Source organism: Fundulus heteroclitus, unplaced genomic scaffold, assembly GCF_011125445.2.
Source record: "Fundulus heteroclitus isolate FHET01 unplaced genomic scaffold, MU-UCD_Fhet_4.1 scaffold_40, whole genome shotgun sequence".
Lineage (NCBI taxonomy): Eukaryota > Metazoa > Chordata > Actinopteri > Cyprinodontiformes > Fundulidae > Fundulus > Fundulus heteroclitus.
This window is the reverse complement of record NW_023396813.1, coordinates 1,350,719-1,365,311: the sequence shown is the minus strand read 5'-3', so window position 1 is coordinate 1,365,311 and position 14,593 is coordinate 1,350,719. Positions and strand designations below refer to the sequence as shown.

General features: G+C 42.7%; 1 long non-coding RNA gene across 1 annotated transcript; it reads left to right on the top strand.

The window, feature by feature from the left end:
* The first annotated feature begins 771 nt into the window (after window positions 1-771).
* On the top strand, window positions 772-2,263 carry LOC118560184. Its single transcript, XR_004929153.1, has 2 exons — window positions 772-2,047; window positions 2,159-2,263. It is a non-coding gene; the product is annotated as an uncharacterized LOC118560184 (long non-coding RNA).
* The last annotated feature ends 12,330 nt before the right edge of the window (window positions 2,264-14,593 follow it).

The window sequence follows — 14,593 nt, the reverse complement described above, 5'->3', positions numbered from 1 at the left end:
TGGAGTGTTATCAATTGCGAGTATCAAAATGGACTATTCTGTAGTATTTAGTGTAAATGTACAGAAAAATATTAAAAAAGATTTAATTCAGGTAAAAACAACACTTTCTCTTTCTCTTCCCTTCCTTTTCTAACCTAGGGAAAATTTTCAGTTCCATCGACAAAATCGCGACCACCGATGAAATAGGCCTTCTTGTCTTGCCTTTTTCACAGCTGGCCACAGCATACCTCTCCTCTATTGATCCTCAGAAGACAGATCTGCAAATTTCAGTTTATTATCTCGCAGGAAAGCAGAGCATTTAGCAGTGCGTCACACAGAGTCGCGGTACAGCCAAACGGAAAAGCGGGTGATGATCCCTCTGGACTGTGCACTGACAACCCTCTTTGGTCCAGCCTCTCGAAGCACTTCATGATGACGGTGGTCAGAGCGATGGGACGATAATCATTGAGGCAAGTGATGATTGGTTTCTTTGGGACAGGCACGATAGCGGATGATTTCAGACAGGCAGGAACCTTGGAGAGCTGTAGGGAGCGGTTGAAGATCTCCAGAAAGACCTCTGCTAGCTGGTCAGCACACAATTTAATCGTCCGGGCTGACACCATGTCCGGACCTGCAGTCTTGTTGGTGTTGACCTTCTACAAGGAAGAGGTCACTTGGTGGGGCTGCAGAACGAGAGGGTGATGGTGCTCCTCTGGTTGGGCAAGATGTTCAGGTTTCCTGCTGCTTGGAGCGTCAAAGCATGCAGAGAAGCTGTTTAAGGTGTCAGGGAGAGTTGGGTCATTGCTGGTCACTGCGGTTGTAGTCCGTGGTGTTTCTGATGCCTCTCCACATGTCGCGTGGGTTGTTGCTGCTGAAGTGGTCCTTGATGCGCTGCTTGTATCTTTGCTTGGCCTTCTGGAAGCCTTATTTTGCTTCTAGTCCTGCTGTGTGTATGTATTCAGGAAACATGGCCTAAACCAAATCTTGATTTTCTAATTAAAGGGTATGAGAGCATAAAAAATGACAGAGAGGGTGGCTCGGGAAGAGGGTGTATAACATTTTTTAAACAGGGGATTAACTCTAGCATTTTACCTAAAGAAAGAGAATTAGAATATATTGTCAATGAAATCTGGGCAAAAAATGTCATTTCCAAATTGTAAATCTTTATAATCAATGCAAAAACCTTTCCACGGATGTGTTTGACAAACTTCTGAAGTTCGTGGAGGGAAAAGTAATTTTTGTGGAGACTTCAATGGACATGGTACTTTATGGAGTAATCACAATGATAAAAATAGGGAAGTAAAATTAAATAAGTAATGGAAATAAAAATTGGCTTGTTTAACTGATGGTAGTGGAACTATATCAACATTAGGAATGTTGCAATGTCAGCAATGGACCTAACATTAGTTTCAGATTCACTAGCAGGTGTATGTTCTTGGAACGTAATCAAAGATACAACTACAGGAAGTGACCACTTCCCTATATGGACCAAAATTGAGTTAAATGTAGAAATAAATAATGATAATCTGTTTCAGAAATGGTGTTTTAGGTCAGCCGACTTTTAGAAGGATTAGTGATGATAAATTGGAAAAAGTAGATATAAATAATAATGTGGATGAATTTGTATATATGTTATGCTATTGTCACATGGACGACCTTTAGCGGTTGGGTTTTCGTTCAGTGAGACAGAGTCTTGAACCAGAGTCAGGTGGAGAACAGCAGCAGTTTATTTTCCACTCAGCATCCACACAACACTGTCTTTCACAGCTGACACTGCAGTCTTAAATAGTCCCAGCTGTGACGGACCAAACCATATTAAATTCACAGGGGAATCTCTTAATCAATCTCCACCTATTTACATAAAATACATTTTATTAAATACAATACTTCTATTTACTTTTTATAAATATTTTTCCATTTTATCATTACACCTTAAATAAACACCACAAAAACCCCCAACAATCCCCCCCCTAGTCTCCTCAATGGCCTCTCCCAAAGCTATATATGGCGTCTGGACCCCCGGGGTAGAATTTGTCCAAACACCCTGGAGAGGACACAGAAAAGACAGGTGAGTCACTTTACCACAGCACTCCACACTCAACAGAGTATGCACACATTTGCTTAGTTTTTCCTCACCATTAGCTCATTGCTCTGTGGTAATCATTATGCTCCTCCACAGGCACCAGCAACCAACCTCACTCATCAATGAGGAGCAGCTGTGCAGAGCCCAAAACAAAGGCCACATACCAATCGCCAAAATGCTCAATAAATATAATTAAAACTTCTTGTGTGCAAACTTATTGCTGTGCAAATCTCTGCTTAAAGTGCAAATGCTAAATAAAGTGTTTGTTAATACAGTGCAGAAATACCTTTTAAGTGCCATACAGTGCTATATATGTAAAATAGTCCCAGTAATGAAGATCTCTTCATTACAGCTATCTTGGAAGCAGTTAACCAGGCTTTAGGAAAGAAAGGAGAAAATAGGGAAAGGAAGAATGTTTCTTGGTGGACAAAAGACTGTAGTAAAGCAATTAAGAAACAGAATAAAGCTTTTAAAGTGTTGAAAAGAACTCACTATTTTCAGAACGTTATTGAATATAAGAAATTACAAGCTATTGTGAGAAGAACTATTAAACATACAAAGATAAATTACTGGAGGAGTTTATGCAATTCTGTATGGAGGGAAACAGAAATTTCTAAGGTTTGGTCTATGATTAAATTGATGAATGGTATTAAAAGCGATTATGGATACCCAATTCTAAATAAAACATGGAGACAAGGCAGAAATGATGGTAAATGCTTTTGTTAAAATTCACAGTTCTGAAAATATTAGTGCAGAAGGGAAAAAAAGGAAGAGAAATGACTATTTTAGAGAACAAGGAGATATTACAGCAAATAGAAGACACAAAGGATTCCTTGAATATGCCGAGCACTAAAAAATCCAAATTATCAGCACCAGGAAAATATCAGGTTTGTTATCCAATGCTAAGCATGTTAAGTAAATTTTCTAAAACCATTTCATTAGAACTGCACAAAAGAGTTTTGGAGGATGGGGAATTACCACTAAGCTGGAAAGAGGCAGTGATCATTCCAATTAGAAAACCAGGGAAAAATGAGACAAAACCAGGCAGTTATAAGCCTATAGATTCAACATATAACATCTGTAAAATCATGGAGAGAATGATAAATTAACGATTAATATATAATATGGAAAATAAAGGACTTATATCATCATATCAAAGTGGTTTTAGAAGAGGAAGAAGCACAATGGAATAAAGAGAGTGTAGTGGCAGTATTCTTTATATGAGAAGGCGTATGATATGGAGTGCAAAGAGAGTTTATTAATCAAAATTAGAAGAACGGGAATAAATGGTCGAATGTTTATATGGATTAAGATATTTTTAGAAAACAGACAAATACAAGTAAGGATTGGAAAACAATATTCAAGAAGCTTAAACATAGATAATGGAACACCACAAGGAAGCATAAGTCCATTGTTATTTCAGTAGCAATTATTAAGTGTGCAATGGGTTTTTCACTGTTTGTAGATGATGGTGCCATGTGGAACAGAGAGAGAAATATGTCTTGTGAACAGGTAGTCATATAGATGAAGATATATATTTTCTGTGGAGAAAACCAAGGTGGTGTTCTTTACAAGAAAAAGAGTTGGTGTTGAAAGTTATCTTACATTAGATGATCAGGAGTTAGAAAGAGTTAAACAGTTTAAGTTTCTAGGGTTATGGTTTGATGAATGGATGACATGGGGTGTACATATTAAAAATGTAGTTCACAAATGCAAAAAAAGGATTAAATATAACGAGATGTTTAGCTGGAAGTGATTGGGGAGCTGACAGGAAATTGCTGAAAGCCATAAATACTGGGTTAATTAGGTCTGTTTTGGATTGTAGATGAGTTGTATATAATTCAGCACCAGAAACAAACCTTAATAAGTTAAACAATGTACAAAATAAAGCTTTGAGAATATGTACTGGTGCTTTTGAAACCTCTCCAATTGCAGCACTTCATGTAGAAATAGAAAAGATGCCCCTTAAATTCAGAAGGAAACAGTTGATCTGTAATTACTGGGCCAGTTTAAAAGGACAAAGGGATGGCCACCCAACTCTGGAGGTGCTTAAGCCTTGTTGGGAAAAGCATAAGGCCCGTTTACACTACACTTTTTAACCGAGCCGAGACCAGTCCGAGTTCGGTAACCGAGATAGTTTTTAGGTGTAGTGTAAACGGGCCTATAGAGTAAAGACTTTTGGAGGCACTTCAAAAGTAGGTTTCGCAATTTAAGAGTTTAAGCTTGTACAGCATAACATAAATCAGACAGTTCAATTAGTGGATAATTCCAGAGGCAAGTGTTGACTTTTCATTACTATAAAGAAAGAAAAAAGACCAATCTTTTATTTTTAATGCATATATGCAGGGCAGTCAAACTTTTTTTACAGTAGCAGACCACACACTATCAGGTAGGAGGGTGCACTTATGCTGGTGCCCGAGCCCCGGAGGGGAAAATTTTGAAAAATAGAGTCTCCCTGATGTATTTTGGAAGCTTTAAAGACAGGTGATTATTTAAAGAATAGAGTCAGAGTGCATGTTTTAAATTGAATAAAAGGCAAAAAAAAGTGAACGATCAATTCTTCAAAAACAACCTTTGTTGTTGTTTTTTTATTATTCTTAAAACATTTTTTCACATGTTATCATCATGTTTTAACAAGGTTTTGAACAAATTTGCATAAAATGTGTTGAGTTTGAATTACTAGCACCATATAAAACAGATAAGATAGGTGAATATATAACAATTTACTAACTTCTAAACGTGAAGTGAGACTTCTCTGCAGGCGCGCTCAGTTCCTTCTCTGCTCGTGTGTATGGCAAGCCATGAGGCCAAATGTCTTCCCTACAATAACGCGCAGTTCCAACTTGCGTTTTTTACGTCACCGTGCGTTTCCAGCCAGAACACGCGGTGACGTCTGCCATCTTGAATGTAGCAAATCTGCAGTTACACTTAAACAGTATCAGAGGGACTTTAATCTCAGAATATACTTTGTATTCGTAATATTTTTAGTTTTGCAATATTACAATTGTATTTTTGTATCCCTTTAGCTTCATTCTCCTGAATTTATTCTTGTAAAGAATAAAAATAATTAAAATAATCTAACCTGGCCCTATTACTCCAGGAGTGAGGTTTTATGAAATAATGAAGACCGCAATGTTTAGATTTAACAAATTGATCCTTATATTCATAACACATACACATATACACACACAAATACACACACTATATATATATATATATATATATATATATATATATATATGTCAGGATGCAGCTTGTAGGCTGCAGTCTGTGCCTCGCTGCTTCTCTCCCTTCCCTGCTCAGAATAATTAATTCCACCTGTCAGGCTGCAATCAACCTTCAACTGCTCTCACCTGGTTCCACCCTTATTTATACTCACCTCAGTATGTTCTTGCTCGCCGGTCCGTAGTGTTCTTCTCCTGCTCAGTCTCTGCCTGAACCCTGCATCAGCTCAGTTTTCACGTTTTGCTCCGTCAGAAGCCTTCACTTCAGTTTCGTTCCAGCCAGCCTCAACTCTAGACACGCTTCTGTTCCTGCTCACGTTCTCTTCTCCTGTTCACGTCTCCTGAGTTCCGTTCTACTCAAGTTCTCCAGCAGTTCCACGGTCTCAAGTTCAGTTCCACAGTCTTAAGTTCAGTTCCACTGAACACTGCGTGTAAGAGAAATGTTTAATTGAGCTATACTCAGAGAAATTAAGTTTATATTAAGGTAGATTTACAACTAATTTTGGGAAGCTATTTATAATTTATTTTTTTCCGGGTGATATATCCTGATTGTTAAAGAGATCTTGTTATTTGTGTGTTATTTGGTTGTCTGATTGTACATTTTGTTTGGAGCCCATATGCACAGTTTTTTTTCTTTGCTTCAGCGCAGTTGTGTGCTAATGGCATGTTCTTATGTGTTTAATAGTTCTGTGCTTTTTTCTTTTAAGTTGGGCAGGTTTTATGCTGGTTTGGGTTACTGGAAACTAACAGTGACATAGGGTCACCTGTAGCGCAGTGTCTTAACTCAAAAGTCCAGCATAAGCTACACGCTAATAAACATGAGCGCTGGTGTCAGGCTGAACACTGACTGAAGTAACAATTCTGACTAGAATAGGTTCTGTAATTACAGCAGCTATGAGAACAAGGAGCAGAACAAAGCAAGAGTTCCCTTCTACCTGCAAGTAACTCATGTCTCTTCAGATTGGCAGTTTTAGTGCTTGGTTCTGCTCAGACCTCTCAACTTTTATCAAAAGTTAAGAGTGAGATTATGCTAATGTAGGGGGTGGGGCTTGTTTGGGGGCGGGGCTAACCGGACCCTGGAAGAGCTGGTGGAGTCAACTCCATCTCATTTTTATCCCACCAGATATTGAAGTAGACATGTATTGTTTTTGTTAAAAAGAGAAAGAGACGTATTAATTCTTTATTGTTCAGTTAATGGATTGGACATAAAAAACACACAAATGTTCAAATAATACAGAATAAAATTAAGTAGTTTTAAGTTATTGACCGAATTATTACACTGTTACACATTCATCTATGGGTTTGTTTATCATTGTAGATCTATAACCTGATTGGTGGATCAGGCTGCGTTTCATGAAGCCTTTATGGTCAACATTTTCCCCTCAGCAGCAACACTGAAGCACACAGAGGTTCACGCTGCGTCTTTACGCACGATCCAGCTGCTGATGTCTCTGTAACGTACAGGAAATCTGGACCCAAGATTCGAATCACACAGGTCAGTGACGTTTAGAGACTTTATTAAAGAGGGAGGAAACGAGGCTCGGCATCCCGTGGCGCTACGGTTTGTGCTCGGTCTGGTAACTCCCTGAGGCAGAGACAACAGGTTAGTGGACAGTGGTTGGTTAGCGAGTAATAGTGTGGAAGACTGGACCACTAACCTGGAGTCGGGGGAGCAGAGCTCGGAGAGCCGGCAGACAGGCAGGCGGACTGATCCGGGGGCAGTGGTCCGATTGCGGACGAACGAGCAGGGGATCCGTTAGTGGCTTTCCAGGGACAGTAATCCAGGGGAGGTCCAGGTTCCGTTATCGAGGAGGCAGAGATCCAGCAAAAGTGCAAACAGGGAGATCCAACAGGCTTGATCCAGGTCCGGTCAGGGTTCGGATTCAAACAGGCTCAGAGGTGGCAAAGGACAGGCAAGCACAGTAATCAAAGGCAGGATCTGGTCAGATTTACCGATAGACAGGCAGAACAAAAACGCTGGAATGCTCGCACAGATGGGATGAGACAAACTAGCACTGGCAGCTGATCTGTACAGGGTTCTTATGGAGGTGAGAGCAGGTGGAACCAGTAAAAACTAATTGCAGTGAGCGTGGAGTTAAGCAGGTGTGTTGAATCGAAGATCAGACCAGCACCGGTGCTGAGATTGTCACAGTCTCCCTCTTTTCAGCTCAATGCACTTCTAGACTGATACAGTTTATAACCATTGTCATCACCTTTCACAGCGGCAGGTTTCTCAGTCAGTCGCCGCGCTGACCAGACAAATCTCTATTGCTCTCGTCAGTGCGCTCTGGGCGGTGAGGTGGGCGGATTTTACCCCCGTTGGTGCGCTGCATGTCAGGGATAAACAGTGGGGGAAATGCATAACTAAATACTGTAAAGGGCTCCTATAAAGGGAACAGGGGTACTGACAGATCTGAGATGAAGCCCCTGATGTTACAAGTTCTTTAAAATGACCCTTAAAAGTGCACACCTGAATTAAAGCACGAGGCAGCAGCCCACCGAAGCGCCACTGATTCTATATTGTTAAAAACAAAAGAGCATGAAACACAGCTACTAACTCTCCTATTGACTTTAACTGGCACACGTTGCTATCGATGTGAGGACATTAAATGTAGTGATTCACGTTTTGAATGGTGAACGGTGATAAAAGCACCTGCTCCGAGGGAAAGGAGCGGGGGGAGCAAGTGCTGAGGCACAGAAATACGTTGCATGTAATTAAAAAATGCAGAATTAATAAAAACGAAACTTATAAATAGACTAAGTGGCTTTTTAAACTGCATCTGGTTAGCAGAACTGTTTTATGATCCAGCGTGCAGCCATGCAGCAGCTCCACCCCCTCTTCTCCCCTCCCCTCCTGTGTACGCGGTACAGGACCTTACCGTCTTACTTTCACCACTGGTTAAGACTAAAATTATTCATAACTCTGATCACTCTTCCTGCTGCTCTGTTAACACGAACTGCAGCAGGAATTATTGATGGCCACAGGTTGTGAAAGAAGCCGAAACAGCTCAGCAGAAGGCGGAGTTTTGTCGTCCGCACCCCAGATGGGCTTTGTGATTTTTATGCGTGAGAAATGCCATGTTTGCGTGTGAAATGCCATGTGTTGCGTGTGAAGTTAGTGAAATGTGTGTCATATGGGAGTTAGGGTCATTTTGACCTTTTTCCCTGGCTCTCGCCGATGGGAGTAAAGAGGAAACATCTGGAGTCGTTGTTTAACTGGACTGTTCCAAGATATGTCAAGTGGTGGAATTAATCGCTCTGTTTTTGTACTTTTTGTGATAAACACATCCCAGAACTTAAGCCCTGTTGCCAATTGACGTCAATAGCGTGTAACACACACACACCAATGGAGACACACAGACACTTGTGTTTAACGCACACACAATATGAGCCTTTAAAATGGCAAGCTTTGTATTTGAATGTCAGAATTCGCTCCTGAAACCCGTTTGTACGTTTCTAGGCATAATAAAGACGAATTCTCGTTGTTAAGACAAAGGGAACGCCATTTTCTCGAGTCTTTCTTTCTTTTTAAAAGGTTGATAGTTAAGTAATTCTCCCACAAAATTGGTGAACCCCGGACGTGATAGGAAAAAGGGAGTTTTGCCTTCCCGGACAGACGGCTTGGGTTCCCCCGGTCGGAACTGGCCCCTCCGCGCTGGGGTGGAGGAGAGAGGACAGAGGTGAGTGTAAATAAATTTTTTACTGCTCTGTCTTCTGCACACTCCGCTTGAAAAAACGGCCGCCTGTGTAATTTGAGTTGGGAAGAGCGTTGTTTGTGATTGATTGACAGACGGGAGTGGTCGTTCCTTTGCCTTGACATCTATTTGGTCAATGCGTGAGAGTTGAGAGCCCTGGTTCTGCTCCTTCTCCTCCTAGCTGTCTAGCTAACCCTGCTAGCTGTCCTAGTTAACCCTGCTAGCTGTCCTAGCTAACCCTGCTAGCTGCCCTAGCTAACCCTCCTAGCTGTCTAGCTAACTCTGCTAGCTGTCCTAGCTAACCCTGCTAGCTGTCCTAGCTAACCCTCCTAGCTGTCTAGCTAACCCTGCTAGCTGTCCTAGCTAACCCTCCTAGCTGTCTAGCAGTGTTGTAGTACTCGAGTCCGAGACTCGAACTCAAGTCCGAGTCATTAGCTAAATTTAGAGACTCGTGACTTGACTTGGACTTGAGCACTGATGACTCGAACTTGGACTCGGACTCCTACATTCAGATCATTCTGACTCAGAGATTGAGAAAAAGACTCGACTTTTTTTTATATCATTAGGCTATAATTTTAATATGTCATTAGAATATTATTTGGTGTATGATTTTAATATCTAAATGTCGTGCCGCGCACGTGACGTCACCATCTCATGAGCAACGCCCCTTGCCGCTAAGGTTGGGCAAACAGTGTGAGAGCGCACGTAGCAACCAGCCATTACACATGCAACAGACACAACGATATGACCGACTTTTCCGCTGTTAAACTTTCACAAGAGGATGTCCAGGCGCCCATTTTACTGGTAGAACTGTGGAACAACATACCAACGTTCAGCTCAAACGATGGATTGAGTGTCGAGGGCTCGGAAAGACTGGGAAACTGGCCAAGTTGATAGAAAGGTAAGTCGTTGTTTTTCTCCTGCTCGGCGTTCATAGCGTCATCGGCCGTTTTTTTTTCTGTTTGTAGTCACCGTCCAGGAATCGGTATAAATTTTCCGGCCCGCCGAACAATTTAGTCCGGTCCGGTGGCCAAATCCATTATCATTATCCAACGGCTGTATCTCCTCACTGCATCGACCGATCCACACCAGATTTGTTGTGAGTCATGGGGGAAAGCTGCCGAACGCGTTTGTGGGAATCGCCCGGTGGACGGGCGAGGAAAATGCGTAACAGCATCTGCGGTGGCGGGCGGACCCCGCCCGCCGGCCGGCACCGCGGCGGTGCGCGAACCCCGCCGGCCGCTCGAAGCCGCGGCGGTATGCGAACCCCGCCCGCCGGCCGGAGCCGCCCGCCCGCCCGCCGGCACCGCGGCGGTGCGCGAACACCGCCCGCCGGCCGGCACCGCGGCGGTGGCCAATAGGCCGGAGTGCGCTTGGCTGCGAGGATCCGATCGACGCCGCTTGCGGCTTTAACATCCTTCATATGCCGCCTATCAGGGTACCTCGAGTCGCTGTTGCACGTTCCATAACAACAATGTTTAAAAACCATGGTTAGGAGACGTCTTAGACTTGGAAAAAGCGGTAGTTTTACCGAGTAAAACCAAGGGTAACTACAGCGAAAGAGTTATTAGTGCAATGGAATGTTACTGCTTCATGTCATACATCACACGTCAATAGTGACTCGACTCGGACTTGACTCGGATGAGTAGTGGACTCGACTCGGACTCGACTCGGATTTTTTTTTAATGACTTGGACTTGACTCGGACTTGAACACTGGTGACTCGAACCTGGACTCGGACTCGAGGCATAGTGACTTGACTACAACACTGCTGTCTAGCTAACCCTGCTAGCTGTCCTAGTTAACCCTGCTAGCTGTCCTAGCTAACCCTCCAAGCTGTCTAGCTAACCCTCCTAGCGTGAATGTTTACTCCAGTTTAGACTTCAGTGCTGACATTTCAAACAGAAATTAATGGCACTCCTTCCAGCTCGCTCTCTGCTTCGTTGTCACTTCTTTTAATTGTTTGGTAATCAGACCAAATTTCCATCCCGCTCCACCGACACCAACGGTGACCACAGCCGAACCCTGGCGGCGACTGAAGGCTATGGCTGTGTCTCATTCCGCCTACTTCTACACTTCGAACACTTAGTTTTAAGTATATAGTGCAGATAACACAAAAAGTCAGTGCACTGAAAGTACCCGGATGACCCCCTAAAAACGTTCACAAAATGCAGTGTGTAACGATGGACCCTACTCGCACTAAACGGACGCCATCTTGACTACAAAGCGGAAAGGGAGGGGCTAAGAACGTCGGGAAGCTGTTCCCATTTTGAAAATAATGGCGGACAATCATGATTGCTGCGACACCGCAATCATATAAATGTAAGTAATGGTGGTAATACGAGGCATTGTACTCGATAGGTGTTTGTAAAATACACGAACATACCTCATGTGCAGCCAATATTTGGAGGATCCTGCGTTGACGTCGGGGGCGATGTAATTTCAACATGCTGTGAATGTAAACGATTGTTGTTTTTATTTTTAAAAAATGCCGGCATATATTTTTTGGTGGTCTGAAAAATTCGCGGTCACGTGTGTTGCGTTCGTCACGTCATCCCATCATTTCTGGTAAGTGTTTTAACATAAGTGTTTGTGAGACCCTCACAAAGAGTGAAATAGTTTTTATTTTACTTGAAAATGAAAATGCAAGTTAAAAGTATTTTAATGTACTGTAATGGTTATTCAGCCAAATAATATCAGTAGAAATCCGCTGTAGATCGCTAGGATGAGAAACGGAACCTTTCTGTCATAGTCCGTGTTTCCAGGTGCTCCCTCCCCTCAGAGGAGTTTTGGGAACGAAAGAGAATGGTTCGGTGTTCTTGATCCTGTGATCATTCACTCTGATCATTCACGTTAGTACAACGTGAAAACAACCTCAACTTATCCCTTAAGATTCAATAGTTTATGTGAAGTTACTGGGAGACCGTTTATGACATTTTTGAGTGCTTTAGATCGAGTTTTAGACACTATAAAAAGTCTGCGATGTTCGCGGGTTGTGCTGCTGTTATTGCCGTGGCAACGGGCGGCCTTGTGACACTGAAGATGGCGCCGTCCACCACATGTACTAAACACAGAGAAATGGTTGTTTATATTCATCCACGATATTACTACTGTTGGTTACCTGATTACTTGACAACTGTATTTTATTAGGTGAAGGGTTTTGTTATCTTTACATTTATTATAATACTTTAATATTTCTTCTCTTTACATTTCCAAATATTTGTGTTTAAGGGTTTACTATACACTATATGGTTTATGAAGATAAGTGAGCCTTTAGTACACTTATTGTTGTTGGAATGGTTTGAACATATTTGTTATTTTCCATTTTTATTCCCCATTTGCAATGATGTCAATACGTTTTAAAAAGACATATTGAGTATTCTTAACAGCTTTAAGCTAAAGAAAATGAAAGTGAATTCATATTGCACTATAGTTGTGATTAGCAGCACTATAAAAACTGCACTGGCTAACAGTATTATTTGTACTATTTAATGGCAGCTATATGGGACTAGTACCTATACAGAGAGTGCCCGTGGATATATTTCAATGTGAAATGATGATGGGTTTAGGTGTTTATTGAAGTCAAAGCGTGATACTGAGTGTGAGAGGAACTAATGTATTTTGACAGAGTTATATGGTTATGTTGAATATAACAATAGCTTTATGGTTATACTGTATGTTTGTGTTCTATGGGAACAGAACAAACAACAACATTACATACTCACCTGTTTAATGGACACTGGACACTGCACATTCACCTACATTCACACATATCATACTTACCTGACAGTGACACACACTCACCTACTTACCTGAAACATACGCTACCTGGAAAAAAAAGGGAATAAGAACTGTATACACGTTCGTATGCACGTTGTACCTGGAAGAGGACACTGAAAGAGACACTATTGCAGATTTTGGGAATATTTTATTGGTTGCTTGATTGATTGTTTTGTTATATAATTGTGAATAAATGAGAGGAGTTTTGGGAACGAAAGAGAATGGTTCGGTGTTCTTGATCCTGTGATCATTCACTCTGTTTTTCAGAGCCCAAAGCCAGCGAGACACTGAACACTCATCTGTTTTCAATATTGTGACGTGGTACCCGGCCCAGCTTGGGACCTGTTACAAATTGTGGGGGCTCGTCCGGGATCAGCGCCGCCTTCCGGTTGGAATGCTGATCCAGTGATACCAGAACCACGAGACCACGGTGACCAGTCGTGACAGGCCAGCAATCAGCCAGTGGGTGTCCAGGAGCAGAGATAAGACAAAAGATCTCGCCAGGGAGCCGCACAGCTGAAGTAGAGAGGCACAGCACATTAGTCACCAAGGATCAACGCTGCTGGTTCGTCATACCAGCAGTTACCCCCAACAAGACATCGACTCATCTTCAGAACCACACACCATGTCCCAGCAACGGAAAGAGGTGGTGTGGAACATCAAGAAGAACTTGTTTCGACAAGTTTTGCGAGGGACCTCGTATCTGGCAACGAAACCGACCAACTTAGTCCAGCTGATGAGGAAGGATGCCTGGACTACGTCATCGCCTACATGCAGTCTGAAGACCTTCTGGGAAGCGAGGATGAAGGTTTGAGCACACTGCTGATGCTGAATGATGTCATCTGCAAGATATTAGATACCCCCCGCTGCCGCCACGCCACATGCCGTGCTCAGTGCCAGTCCCAAACCTTCTCCTTCAGTCCACACATTGACGCCACCCAATCCCCATTCCAACCACCTTGACAATACAGCCCCTTCAGACCCCACACCACCGCCATCTGACCCCCCGAGCAACAGCATCATCATGCCTCCCCACTCCAACTCCCCCAACAATGCAACCACCCAGCCAGGAGAGGAACTGACGAGAATGTATGAGGAGCTGGGTAAGAAACTGAAACTATTAGAAGCTGCGGCTGCCTCCCCCGCCCCTACACACAACCACCACGGTGGGACAGTGTCAACGCCCCCTCCACAGACCACCCCGGAGAGGATGATTCCCCTGAAAGACCTCCTCTCTCTCCAGCGCAGAGAGTTCAAGGTCCATGGAGGCCAAATTGGAGACCAGAGCTCAGAGATCAGCTATAACAGCATCAGTAAACAAATCGACGAGGGACTGAAAGATGGCTTCCCGGAGACAGAAGTGGCCCACGGTGTGCTGAGAATCATCAAACCAGGTACATTCAAGGACATGCTGTCGAATAAGGATGAGCTTGCTGTTCCCGAACTCAAGGTCTTCCTCAGGTCCTATGACGGCCTCAGTTACAACGCGAAGACAAGAGTTCCTTTTACTGATGTTTATTGGTCTTAAACACCGTAGAACTGACAAAATAAGGACAAAAATACAACAGAAATAATTAGCCTCACAACATAACTTAACAGACAATACATGTAGCAAATAAACATACCACTTTGGCCTGCTTGTGACTAAGGCTGGGGTTCTTCTGTTTATCTTCTGTCTTCAACAGCGAACGCAGTTCTTAGCTTGTTTTAGCTCTTACAGTCCACGCTGGAGCACAAGTGTGTTGCCGATAGCTTTCTGATAGCTTGCGACGTTAACAGGAAACAGAAATGTCCCTTTCAAAATACGTGCATCCATCTTATTTATTTAAATTA